Raw genomic sequence first — 12824 nt, 5'->3', positions numbered from 1 at the left:
TATAATCTAATATCTATATTTGTTAATGAAATAGGACAAACATTTTTACTTAGTGTATGGTCTTTTTCTGGTTTTGGAATAAGTATAATATGAGCTTCCGTACTCTGTGGTACGAAAGTTTGCGTTTTAGTTATGGAATTATATGTTTTTTTTAAGTATAGGTATAATTAGGTCTTGAAATCGTTTATAAAACCTTGCTGTATAGCCGTCTGGTCCTGGGCTCTTTCCCAGGGCCATTTCGGCTATTGCATGTTGGATCTCCTCTGTTGTAATTTCTTCTTCCATTTCCTCAATTATTTCTCTAGGGAATCTGGGTAAAGCTGTTTCATTAACATATTTTCCAATCTCTTCAGCCCCTTCCTCTTTTTTATTTTCCTGTTGTAGTTCTATATTATATAAATTTATCATAATAATTTTGGAATGTTTTTATAATTTCGATTGGATCGTATGTTATTTCCCCATTTGTTTTTAAAATCTTTACTATAGATGTTGTGGGCTGTTGTTCCCTCAATGTTCTTGCTATTAGTTTCCCCGTTTTATTTCCATATTGATACCATTGTGTTCTGTTCTTGTCCCTTATACGAAGAGACTCCTCGTCAAGAACGGCTTGCAGCTCAATTCTTTTTGTCTTTTAAAAGTATGTTATCCTCTAACTTCAGGTTCTGTTTGTGTTTACCTTCCAATATCCCAATTTCCAACAACAGTTGAGGTTTTTTTTTTGCTCTTTTTCCCTTTTTACCCTACATTCGTGCTTGACGAACAGTCCCCTTAACACGCATTTTAATGTTTCCCACTGCATGGGAAGTGAGGTATCATCTTTATCATGAATTAACTTAAATTCCTTTATCGCACGCTGAATATCCTCCTCACATTTTTTATCTTTAAGCAGATTATAGTTCAGACTCCACCTTCCTCTTGTTTTTTAATGTTCCGTTATTTCTAATTCCAGATATATCGGTGCATGATCTGACCATAAAAATCCTCCTATGTTTGTTGTTGGAGTCATCAATAGTCCAGTTTGATTAAAAAAATAAAAATCTATTCTATGATAAGAGTCATGAATATTTGAATAGTATGTGTAGTTCTTTTCCTTTTGATGTTGTGCTCTCCATATATCAATCAGTTTATATTTATCTAGTAGTTCTTTAAATTCTTTTAATTGTTTATTTTTCCTTTGAGAGTGGGTATTGGTAGTATCACTTTTCATATCCATTATAAAATTCAGATCTCCCCCAATTATTATTGTTCCTTCTGCACCAGTGCTGCAGCTGAATGGCGTACCTGCAAAACAAATAATGGTTAACAATAAAACAAAGTAACATTACAGTAAGACATACCATACCTGCAAAGAAAATACAATAAAACACAGTAAAAATAAAACATTACAGTTAAGCATAAAATACGCAAAAATAGAGAGAACACAATAAAGAAAGAAGAAAAACAAAACGACAACTATTGTTTTTTTTTATTTTTAGGGTATCTCAAAATGTGATGACCATGTCATCTTTCAAGACCCTGTGTTAGTGTGCCCTAGAACTGTGCAGTGCTGTACCCTACGCTAATACTCCACTAGTGTGTGGTAGTGACAGAAACATTCACCGATACAGAGCCCAGGTTGGTCAGGACAGGAGGGACAATAATAGCAGGTGTCCCGCCTATATCCGCGTTTTCTGCAGACACAACATCTTCTTTGGGGTGCTCTTCGGGCAGCGGGTACCACGGAGGACTTCTGGAAAGTGCCTCTCATGCAGCAGGATCACTGCATTTGCATTGGTAATTTGGGCCACAGCACCATCTGGAAAAAGAAGGGCTGTGAAAGTTACATAGTTACATGTAGGTGAGGCTGAAAAGAAAAAAGACACAAGTCCATCAAGTCCAACCTATGTGTGTGATTATATGTCAGTATTACATTGTATATCCCTGTATGTTGTGGCCATTCATGTGTTTATCTAATAGTTTCTTGAAACTATCAATGCCCCTTGCTGAGACCACAGTCTGTGGAAGGGAATTCCACATCCTTGCCGCTCTTACAGTAAAGAACCCTCTACGTAGTTTAAGATTAAACCTATTTTCTTCTAATTTTAATGAGTGGCCACGAGTCTTGTTAAACTCCCTTTTGTGAAAAAGTTTTATCCCTATTGTGGGGTCTCCAGTATGGTATTTGTATATTGAAATCATATCCCCTCTCAAGCATCACTTCTCCAGAATCAGACTAGAATCAGTTCAGTGCTCGCAACCTTTCCTCATAACTAATATCCTCCAGACCCTTTATCAGCTTTGTTGCCCTTCTTTATAATCGCTCCATTTCCAGTACATCCTTCCTGAGGACTGGTGCCCGGAACTGGACAGCATATTCCAGGTGCGGCCAGACTAGAGTCTTGTAGAGTGGGAGAATTATCGTTTCATCTCTGGAGTTGATCCCATTTTTAAAACGCATGCCAATATTCTGTTTGCTTTGTTAGCAGCAGCTTGGCATTGCATGCCATTGCTGAGCCTATCATCTACTAGGGCCCCCAGGTCCTTTTCCATCCTAGATTTCCCCAGAGGTTCTCCCCCCAGTGTACAGATTGCATTCCTATTTTTGCCACCCAAATGCATTATTTTACATTTTTCTACACTGAACCTCATTTGTCATGTAGTTGCCCACCCCATTAATTTGTTCAGATCTTTTTGCAAGGTTTCCACATCCTGCGGAGAAGTTATTTCCTGCTTAGCTTAGTATCATCCGCAAATACAGAGATTGAACTGTTTACCCCATCCTCCAATTAAATAGGATTGGTCCCAGCACAGAACCCTGGGGGACCCCACTACCCACCCCTGACCATTCTGAGTACTCCCCATTTATCACCACCCTCTGAACTCGCCCTTGTAGCCAGTTTTCAATCCATGTACTCACCTTATTGTCCATGCCAAGGGACCTTATTTTGTACAGTAAACATTTATGGGGAACTGTGTCAAATGCTTTTGCAAAATCCAGATAGACCACGTCTACGGGCCTTCCTTTATCTAGCTGGCAACTCACCTCATCATAGAAGGTTAGTAGATTGGTTTGATTTGGTGATGATCTCTTTCTGGTATTTTTCGGAAGGACCCATTCTTCCAGATGCTTTGTATAGCACATAAGCGTTCAGCAGAGGCAATTGCAATAAATATACATAGACTTTTTTTATACCAGTGTTTGGCCTTACAGGCAATTAAGTACAGCGCCATCATCTGGTTGTTGAAGTACCCCTCGCATGTAAAGGTTGTATTCGTGGACACAGAGGGGCTTCGCTACAACACCAATAGCCATTGGGATTTCGACAGCCATATCTGCGTGACGGGAGGACAGAACTGCACGCAAATTATTACATCTCAAGCAGGCTCTCCCCCCCCCCCGTCTAGGTCGGGATTCTACAAGCTGTTGGGGGAAGCCCTGGCAATTAGATCACACAGTGCCACATGCGCCAATTCCACAATCAAAAACGTGACTAAAAAGTGGCATGCTTGTGTAATAGCTGTCCAGGTACAAGTGACACCACTTTCCAAATAAAGGTGACAACAAGTCCCAAACAATCTTGCCAGCACTCCCTATGTAGTCTAGGCAGTTGGGGGGCTCCACAGTGCTGTCTTTCCCATTAAACCCTAAAACTATATGTATAGCCTGTTGCCCTGTCACAGAGCTTATACAACTTGACCCCATAACTGGCACACTTGCTGGGGAGATACTGTTTGAAAGACAAGCGGGCAGAAAATGTAATCAGGGATTCATCAACGCAGACAACTTGACCAGGAATAAACAAGGCTGCGAATTGATGAAGTGGTTAACAAGGGTCCAATTTTGTGGAGCCAAATTTTGATTTTGATTAAAATGCATGAACCGCAAGATCTGCTCGTATCTAGTCCTGGCAATGGAAGCAGAGAACATGGGCATATGATGAATTGGGTCAGTGGACCAAAATGACAGCAACCTACTCTTTTTAGTAATGCCCATTAGGAGAGATAGGCCCAGAAAGGTCTTAAATTTGAAAACTGTAATACATTTCAATTCTCTAGCAAGGGTCAAATGGGGATTAGCGGCAATGAATTGACTAGCATACAAATTGCTTTGGCCCAACAGTAAATAAAAATTAATTGACGTAAAATCAACTGTTTCCACCTGAATTCCAGGTTGGCCAGTGAATGGGGGGGGGGGGGTACGGGTGCTGCAGAAGTGGTGGGCTCCCAATCAGGATTGGCATATGCAACGGGAAGGGCACTATGGGCTCTACGGGCCTGTGTTTGAACTCTTGGTGGCTACGGGGCACTACTTGTGCTAGCCACCGCACCAGCTTTAACTGCACTTATGGGACTTGTCACTTCACCAAGCGTTACTGCAGTGCTGGGGTCAGGTGTGAGTATGGAGATTGAGACGCTAAGAGTGCTCCCCTTGTGGCTAAGCACAGCGCACCCCTAGAGTTGACTTGCTTGTAGTCAGATGAGCTGGTCACGAAGGGATGACTGTAGCAGGCTGGCAGCAATAGCTATACTTGCAGTGCTTGGTAAGAGAGGAAACCAGGAGCAAGGCCAGAGGTCATACAGGGTAAATCAGTCCAGAAGCATAAACGGGCAAGCCAAAATGTCAAACACAGGAGACAGGAACAGAAGCAAAGTCCAGATGCAAGCTCGAGGTCAAGCCAGGATATCAGGGAGCAAGGTCAAGGCAAGCCAGGTCGATAACGGGTAGTTGACAGATCAGGATACAGGAATCACAAGGAACACAGAGAAGCTGAAATAATCCAGCAATGTCCTGTCTTTAATGGCTGGTTTAAATAGGTTAGTTGGTGCCATCATCTATCACGCCACTTTCGCATGCACCGATCTGTGGCACGCACCTAGTCTGTGGGCGCCCATGTTGGATTTGGGCAACATTGCCAGTCCTGCGACTGCGCCATGTCCCTGACAGCTGGTTTGTCTATGACCAGGATGTAGTAGTAAATAAAGAAAAAGCTGCGCTGAAACCTACAAAGTATATGTGATAAACTATATACTTATATATATATAAATAAAATAAATACTACAAATTCAACTGCAGCATATTTGCTAATACACCTATCGTGCAATAAAAATGTATCAGTCTTAATCACTTATGTATTTTCCAAAATCAATGACCAACATGATGTTAATTGTGATTTAACAAACTATCAGTGAAAAAAGAAAATATCTATTAAATAAATGAAAAATATATAAATAGTCCACAACTAAAGTAGAGAGGGGAGTCTTCAATCTTCAATAGTGACGCCGCACACAACACCCTCAAAGAAGTGACAGGGTACACCAAGGGAAGATCCTCCACCAATAAAATTAACGCCACTTACCAGCTGGCTAGATCTCTTTTTAAGGAGATCCAGCGTGCCTGTGGCTTATCCCCCAGCCTGGGTTTCTGTACAGAATTGTATGCAATGTGTCCTGATGTTCCACTTGAATCAACACAAACACTCACGTTTTAACCTCTCCTCTCAACCATATTGACAAGTGCTCATTAAACGGATAAAAACAAAAAGGGATCCCATAGCCTAATTCCATAAACCAATTTTAATAAAACAAATATGCGTCAATCATGCACTTACATTGTTGCCGTATATACAAAGCGTGCATCATATATTCTCTCTCGCTGCCCGTTGCTTCCTGGGGACAGACTGGGACTAGTGGTGATGTCAGCACGCCGCTCAGCCCTCCGGCGTTTTGTCAAAAGATGACTTCTTCCTGGGGCATGTACTAGGCCTCTGGTGCTTGCCATACGAGAGCCCTGCAGTTCTTGCACCTCAACAGAACCGTTTCAGGTACACCTGGCCTTAGCAGGGACCACTACTCCGTCATCAGAGCTATCTGTTAGGGTGCCACTGCTCTCTAGCGATTCGTATACTAAGCCTGAATCTGACAGTGAGGCTTCCCCTGCGCTCTCTTAACTCTCTTATTAGCTCCCTTATTAACTGTAAAAAATAGGATTTTTAAAACAGCTTACCTGTAAAATCCTTTTCTTTAATGTACATCAGGGGACACAAAGCCATAGCAATTACTACATGTACGATATTATATATCGGACCGACAGGTGCTGGACACTGGCATGCCCCTAAGGTGTGTACTTCCCCCATATAACCCTTCCCATTATTGGGAGTCCTCAGTTTTGTAGCCAAGCAATACAAGTGTATAAGAAGAAGGGAGGGACCTCTGTGTCCCCTGATGTACATCAAAGAAAGGGATTTTACAGGTAAGCCATTTTAAAAATCCTATTTTCTTTTCTTACATCAGGGGACACAGAACCGTAGTAATTACTACATGGGATGTCCCATAGCAATGGCAACTGAAGGGGGAGAGACAACAAAAAGAAAGGAAGTCAGAGGACTCATACTGCAGCACACTGCGCCCAAAGGCAGTAACCTCATGAACCTTAACATCGATTTGATAAAATCTGGTAAATATATGAACTGAAGACCAAGTCGCGGCCTTACAGATCTGAGCCATAGAGGCCTGATGATGCACCGCCCAAGAGGCTCTAAACGCCCTGGTTGAGTGTGCCTTAACATGAAAAGGAGGAATTGTCTTCTTTAAACCATAAGCCTCAATAATGACCTGACGAACCCACTTGGAAATAGTGGATCTTGACGCTGCCTGTCCTCTCTTTGGACCATCTGGCAGTACGAATAACACATCTGTTTTAGGAACCTGAGCGGTCGCCTTTAAATACACTCTGACCGCTCTTACTACATCAAGGAAATGTAGTCCCTAGAGCGAGGCTCTGGGAAGAAAGAAGGAAGAACTAGATCTTGGTTTAAGTGAAAACCTGTCACCACCTTTGGCAAGAATAGAGGATGAGGGCGTAACCCCACCTTATCCTTATGCATGATCAAATATGGCTCCTTACAAGACAGAGCCGCTAGTTCTGATACTCTTCTAGCAGAAGAAATGGCAACCAGAAAGACTATCTTTCTAGTCAAAAGAACCAAGGGAATTTCACGTAAAGGTTCAAAAGGCTGTTTCTGCAAAGCCGACAAGACCAAATTCAAATCCCAAGGATTTAGAGGTGCCTTGATAGGAGGATTGATCCGTGTTACCCCCTGAACAAAGCTACGCACTAAAGAGTGAGAAGCTAAGGGCCATTGAAAAAATATTGACAAGGCCAAAATCTGGCCCTTGATAGTATTCAAGGCCAGATTCATTTCTAGTCCCATTTGCAGGAAATAAAGGATTCTACCTATGACATATTTCCTGGGGTGCCAACCCCTGCATCCGCACCAGGAATCATATGCCTTCTAGACGCTATAGTGAATTACCCTGGAAGCCGGCTTCCTGGCATCAATCAAGGTAGAGATTACTGAAGGAGACAACCCACGATCCTTTAGAATGCGGGACTCAATAGCCAGACAGTTAAATTTAGCATCTGTAAGATAGGATGGAATACCGGACCTTGCGCGAGAAGGTCTGACCGTAATGGCAGAGTCCAAAGAACTCTACTTCTGCCATTGTTATGATCTCGGCAAAACAAGACCTTCTGAGCCAAGCTGGGGCCACTAGAATCACCTCATTTTGTTCCTGCTTGATCCTGCGAAGAAGAGGCGGAAGAAGCAGAACTGGAGGAAATGCATAGATCAGAGAAAACTGATCCCATGGGAAGACTAATTTGTCTGTTCTGCAAGCTAGCGGATCCTTTGTTCTCGACAAAGTTGTAAACCTTGTTGAATCTGGACGCGAAAAGATCTACATCCGGAGTACCCCATCTCTGACATATCGCAAGGAAGATGTCGGGGTGAAGAGACTGTTCTCCCAGAAATAATTGTTGGCGGCTCAAGTAGTCCGCCTGCCAATTCTCTATCGCGGGAATGAATATTGCCGATGGGCAGAACACAACGTCCCTTGCCTAAGACAGAACATGATTCACCTCTCTTTGGGCTGCATGACTCCTCGTGCCCCCCTGGTGATTAATGTAAGCCACAGCCGTGGTGTTGTCGGACTGAATCCTGACAGGACAGCCTCGCAGTCTGACCGTCCAGGCCTTCAGAGCCAGACGAATTGCCCGAATCTCCAAAATGTTGATGGTCCAGGTTGGAAAGGACCTTGTCTACTTCCCCTGGACAGAATCCTCTTCCAGGACTGCTCCCCAGCCTAGAAGACTGGCATCCGTAGTCACCACTTTCCAAGTGACTGGTAGAAACGACTTTGCCTTTTGAAGGTTGCTGGATATCAACCACCAATTTAGGCTCTGACGTATGTTGGGAGCCAGATGAATTGGAAAATCTAAGGCCTGAACCTTCTTGTTCCAGGCTGACAGGATTGCGCTTTGTAGCAATCTTGAATGAAACTGTGCGTAAGGGACGGCCTCGAAGGAGGCCACAATCTTTCCCAATAGTCTCATGCACAACCGAATGAAAGGCTTTTTCTTTGCCCTGATGAGCTGAATTAGTTCTACAATGAAACTGATTATTTTCTGAGGTTGAAATACCTTTTTCTGCATGGTATCTATGATCAGACCCAGGTACTGTACTCTCCTTGATGGTTTTAAGGGGGACTTTTCTAGGTTGAGAATCCAGCCTAAAGATTTCAGGTAGCTTACCTTCGTAGCCCTGAAACTGAATGATCTACTAAAAGTAGATTGTCTAAGTAGGCTAGGACCGTTATGCCCTGAGCCCTTAATCTGGTTAAAGGAGGAGCCAGAATCTTTGAGAACACTCGTGGAGCTGTGGCTAGACCGAATGGGAGAGCCACAAACTGAAAATTATGATCTTCTAGTTCGAAGTGCAGAAACTTCTGGTGACCGGGAAATATTGGCACTTAGAGATATGCATCCTTGATATCGATTGAAGCCAACTATTCCCCTCCTTGGAGGATGGCTACAACCGACCGGATTGACTCCATGCAAAAGGATCGGATGTTCAAGTACCGATTCAGATCTCCGAGATCTAGAATAGGTCTTACTTCCCCATTTGGTTTCAGAACCGTAAAGAGGTTTGAATAAAAACCTGTGCCTTGTTCCTCTAAGGGAACTTCTGTTATGACTGATTTGGATAGTAGATGATCCAGTGCTAGAAGGAGAGCCGCCTTCTTCTCTGGATCCTTGGGAACATTTGATCTTAGAAACCGAGGAGACGGCAAAATTCGGAACTCTAGTTTGTAACCTAGAGAAATGGCAGAAGACACCCATCTGTCTTTACATTGCTCCTGCCAGATCCTTGAGAATTGCAGAAGCCTTCCCCCCCACCTGAGCGAGTGGGGGCGCCCCTTCATAAAGAGGCTTTAGCACTCTGCTTTGTGGGCTTTCCCCCCCCACCAAGATCTCTTCTGACCTTGGTGCTGCCCCTGGAGTTTTCACCTTGAACCTGACGGCTGAGGCCGTTGAGACTGCCCAGAGGCTGATGTCCCTGGTTAAGCAGAAGAGGCCCGCTTAAAAGGAGAAATGTCTGAATTTCTTCTTTACTGGTAAAAGAGAGCTTTTGCCATTAGAAATCCTTTGTACGTATTTATTTAAATCATCTCCAAATAGCCATAAACCATGAAAAGGGAAACTAGCTAGGAGCTTCTTAAATGGCGCTTTGGCTGACCAACTCTTCAGCCAAAGAATTCTGCGAGAATGCACTAGTCCAAGCAAAAGGCATGATATCTGAATGGACACATCTCTCATAGCGTCTACTGCGAAACTCAGCACGTCTGATAAAACAGTGCAATGTTGGGCCTGTTCATCAGGCAGAAATTTAAGCATCTCCTCAAACTGTTCCTTAATGGACTGGGATACGCCCATTGCGGCAAGAACCGGCTGCACTGCTGAACTTGCTAAAGCCATGTGGTTTTTAGAAAGGAGTTCCAACTTTTTATCTGCTGGATCCTTTAACATGAGTGCATTATCAACCGGACATGTGGGGTGCTTATTCATTGAGGTAATCACAGCATCAACCAATGGAACCTCCCCATTTCTTATAGAAATCCTCTTCCATAGGATACAGTTTGGAGAATCTCTTAGGCGGATAACATTGCTTATCCGGATGTTCCCATTCAGCATACATAAGCTTCCTTATGCCGCATACACACGGGCGGACTGTATGGCATACTTAGTCCGTTGAAACACATTTCAGCGGACAATCCGCTGGTGTGTGGGCTTCAGCTGACTTTTTCAGCGTGCAGTCCGGCGTACTAAGAATTTCGTTTTTTTCGAAATTCTGTCCGTCGTACTCGCATTTCGGCGGACAATCCGGCCGTGTGTATACCAGTCTGCCGTACTTTTGAAATGAGCGGACTTTTCCCACCCGGAGAAAAGTCCGCTCATTTCGAGCGGGTCTCCAGGTAGGCGGGGCCCGCGAAGGAGACGTCGCTGGCCCCGCCGCCTGGTATGAACTTAAAGGGGAACCCCAACGCCAAAAAAAAAAATCGGCGTGGGGGTCCCCCCTAAGTCCACAACAGACCCTTGTCTGAGCACGCTACCCGGCCGGCCAGGAAAGGGGGGCGAGCGAGCGCCCCCCCTCCTGAGCCGTACCAGGCCGCGTGCCCTCAACATGGGGGGGTGCCTTGGGGAAGGAGGGGGCCGCGCCCCCCCCACCCCAAAGCACCTTGTCCCCATGTTGATGAGGACAAGGGCCTCTTCCCGACAACCCTGGCCGTTGGTTGTCGGGGTCTGCGGGCGGGGGGCTTATCGGAATCCGGGAGCTCCCTTTAATAAGGGGGCCCCCGGATACCGGCCCCCCACCCTATGTGAATGAGTATGGGGTACAATGTACCCCTACCCATTCACCTGTAAAAAAAAAAAGTACAAAAAAAAACACAACACACGAGATAAAATACTTTATTGCACAGCTCCGGGGGTCTTCCGTCTTCGGGGGTCTTCTCGCCGGACTCCTCCGCTATCTTCTTGTAGCTCTTTTGCTAGCGGAGGAGTCCGGCTTTCTTCCTCGCCGCAGGCCTCTTCTCCCGACTTCGGGGGTCTTGTCCCCCTCTTCGGTTCTTCTGCCGGGCCACCGCGCCTTCTTATAGCTCTTTTACAGGCGGTGGCCCGGTCTTCTGTCGCCACCGCCGCCGCCTTCCGTTCTTCTTCTTCTTCTTCTCCAGGAGATGTTGACTCGACGCTCTCTCCGGCCACAATGCCAGGCATGCACTGCGCGGCCACTTATATAGGGACAAGGGGCGGTGTCACATGGCTTTATGTCAAATGGGTTGGTGTCACATGGTGACCCCGCCCCCTTAGGATGTCACAGTCCCCATGTGACATCAACCCATGTGACATAAAGCCATGCGACACCGCCCCTTGTCCCTATATAAGTGGCCGCGCAGTGCGTCCCTGGCATTGTGGCCGGAGAGAACGTCGAGTCAACATCTCCTGGAGAAGAAGGAGAAGAAGAAGAAGAAGAACGGAAGACGGCGGCGGCGGTGACAGAAGACCGGGCCACCGCCTGTAAAAGAGCTATAAGAAGGCGCGGTGGCCCGGCAGAAGAACCGAAGAGGGGGACAAGACCCCCGAAGTCAGGAGAAGAGGCCGGTGGCGAGGAAGAAAGCCGGACTCCTCCGCTAGCAAAAGAGCTACAAGAAGATAGCGGAGGAGTCCGGCGAGAAGACCCCCGAAGACGGAAGACCCCCGGAGCTGTGCAATAAACTATTTTATCTTGTGTGTTGTGTTTTTTTTGTACTTTTTTTTTTTTTTTACAGGTGAATGGGTAGGGGTACATTGTACCCCATACTCATTCACATAGGGTGGGGGCCGGTGTCTGGGGGCCCCCTTATTAAAGGGGGCTCCCGGATTCCGATAAGCCCCCCGCCCGCAGACCCCGACAACCAACAGCCAGGGTTGTCGGGAAGAGGCCCTTGTCCTCATCAACATGGGGACAAGGTGCTTTGGGGTGGGGGGGCTGCGCGGCCCCCCCCTTCCCCAAGGCACCCCCCATGTTGAGGGCACGCGGCCTGGTGCGGCTCAGGAGGGGGGGGCGCTCGCTTGCCCCCCTTTCCTGGCCGGCCGGGTAGCGTGCTCGGACAAGGGTCTGCTGTGGACTTAGGGGGGACCCCCAGGCCTTTTTTTTTGGCGTTGGGGTTCCCCTTTAAGTCCATACCAGCCGGCGGGGCCAGCGACGTCTCCTTCGCGGGCCCCGCCTACCTGGAGACGCGCTCAAAATGAGCGGATTTTCCTCCGCGTGTGTGGGCGAGTCCGTTCATTTCAAAAGTAGGGCGGATAGTACGGCGGACTTAGTACGCCGTATTAGTCCGCTCAAAAAGTGCCGTGTGTGGGCAAGTAGCCCGTTCGGAAAGTCCGACGGACAGTCTGGCGGAAAGTACGCCAGACTAAGTACGCCATACAGTCCGCTCGTGTGTACGCGGCATTAGCCATGCATGAATAGGAAAAGCATACCCAGACTGAGGTTTTAATTACCCTAATTTAGAGATGGGATCATCGAGAGCCTGCGCTGCAGGCAGCAAAAAAGTTGAACGAACTAACTTAGTAAGAGAGTGCACAAGCAAGCTGTCTTGTGGTGATACTCCTTCTGTATTAGGATCCTCAGAAGAGGATAAATCAGTATCTTCCAAATCTTTGGGAAGATCTACCTGATCTCCAGCATCCTGAACCTCCAAAGGAGGATCTTGACCACTGCTTACGTTTAACCCCACTCTGGAGGGATAAAATGGCATCAAGCTTCTTTTCCAAACCAGCAATGGTAGAAGACAAAACCTCTCGTGTAACATACTCAGTGGCTGAAACATCTTGTGCGACTGCAAGCACAGTTTTCCCTGACAGCGCAATCTAACCAGCCGCAACACTCTTAGGCCGCGTACACACGCGGGGACTGTTCGCCCAACTTTGTCCGCTGAACAGTGTTTCGGCGGACAGTCCGCTCGTG

Source organism: Lithobates pipiens, unplaced genomic scaffold (genome assembly GCF_037356315.1).
Source record: "Lithobates pipiens isolate NorthernLeopardFrog02 unplaced genomic scaffold, aLitPip1_a1.2 Scaffold_8, whole genome shotgun sequence".
NCBI classification, from domain to species: Eukaryota; Metazoa; Chordata; class Amphibia; order Anura; family Ranidae; genus Lithobates; species Lithobates pipiens.
Note: the sequence above shows the minus strand (reverse complement) of the source record.